At 35.5% G+C, this 1,611-nt stretch overlaps 1 long non-coding RNA gene across 1 annotated transcript; it reads left to right on the top strand.

Moving 5' to 3' along the window:
• Positions 1-779: 779 nt before the first annotated feature.
• LOC119770052 lies at positions 780-1,509 on the top strand. Its single transcript, XR_005278632.1, has 2 exons — positions 780-969; positions 1,032-1,509. It is a non-coding gene; the product is annotated as an uncharacterized LOC119770052 (long non-coding RNA).
• The last annotated feature ends 102 nt before the right edge of the window (positions 1,510-1,611 follow it).

The following is a 1,611-nucleotide window of genomic DNA, read 5'->3' as shown; positions in this document are numbered from 1 at the left end:
GTACAACTATTGAACCGGTTGGATGAACCGGTTCAGCTGAATCGGTTCAATTTTGTTGCAGATTGACTATTCATGAAATTTTGAGAAGTTAGATATGTCGCATGATTATGTTTCTAATAAAAAGTCATGCTTTTGTTCTCTTACTGATATTAGTATATAGAACAATAAATATTTACTTAACTTTTTTAGTAAAACTTTATGGAAAACGTTGTCTTTTTATATTTTTAACATAAAGTTCAGTTGAAGACCTTTACAAAGCACTATAATGAGTCTTGGTCATGTTTTGCATAAGATATAAATCTTACAAATTTACTGTAACGCATTTTGCTCGGATATTTTTTCGTTCACCCCCTCCCCCCGAGCCCCGCCCTAAAATCCACTAATTTGCATATATTTTCCTTAAAGTAGACATTCGGACGATTCCAAAACACTATAAAACATTGAAGTTTGGTGCTATTTTGCATATTTCCCAAGCCTGCGAAAATTTCCTGAACGCATTTTGCAGGCTTCGGGTTTTGACTGTTAATATCTTGATAGAAACGTATTTCGTCTATTACTTTCAGACATCATTAGTGCTTTGTTCTCGACATCGATGAATAATTTGAAAAACAGCAACAAATGTTTTAGATATTTTTAATAACTCAAAAACACAATGATTTTAATGCCTTTTTACAATAAAGAAGCCTAACATGGAACGATTTGACTGACAGTTTCAAAACATACCAAACGGTATAAATTGCAATCGTTTTACCAACCGAATGCATCAGTTAATTCTTATCAGTCAACGTGGAACCAGATAGGCCGCAACATGACTGCTCTGGAGTCCGCAAAGTGGTTCATAGTGATCAATTTATTGGCGATAACTGCTGCTGGAAGTGAACTAGACGTTGACTGTGGATTTGGGTATGAGCTTTTAATGGCCACAATCGACCGAATGCAAGAAGATATTAAAGTCCTGCAGGAAACAGTGTGAGTATTTGGTTGCTAAATACATTACTTTTAATTTGATTGATTTTGTGTTTATTCGTCAGAACGGTTCTACAAGAAAAAACTGCAAACAACGAAGCCAATTTAAGCTGTCTTCCAGCTCAGTTTTGCAGACATTTCGAATCTGTCCAGTTCAACAGCACATTACCCTTCAGACGTCCTTGGCATTCAACTCGTTCTAATCGTACAAATTCAACTAGACAAACGTGGCATCAAAGTACCTTAAGGAACATTACCAATTTACAAACGGGAGCGCTTTGGGAGCCAGAGATGAATTCAACGGCGTCGAATATTCAAGAATACCGTCCTTGGGTTAATCATAACCCCTTCAATAGAACTGTTCGGCCGTATTCAACGTCTAATTACACGGAATACCATTCTTGGACCCATTATGAACCATTGAATAGTACAATTCGACAGTACTCAAGGAGGAGGTTGGAGCCCTGATAGAAAAAAAGCAATTAAACATAAATTTCAATTTCAACGCCAACAAAACCCATTTGTGACTTGGAAGATCTGAAAGAGTAGACTGATTATTTAGCACGTAAAGAAAAAATAGAGAAAATCCAAATAAATGCTGCAAATTTAATAATAAAAACAATAAAATCAAAAAGTTAAATGCAA

The sequence above is a fragment of the Culex quinquefasciatus genome, chromosome 3 (genome assembly GCF_015732765.1).
Source record: "Culex quinquefasciatus strain JHB chromosome 3, VPISU_Cqui_1.0_pri_paternal, whole genome shotgun sequence".
In the NCBI taxonomy this organism is placed as follows: Eukaryota; Metazoa; Arthropoda; class Insecta; order Diptera; family Culicidae; genus Culex; species Culex quinquefasciatus.
This window is presented reverse-complemented; position numbering and strand designations above follow the sequence as displayed.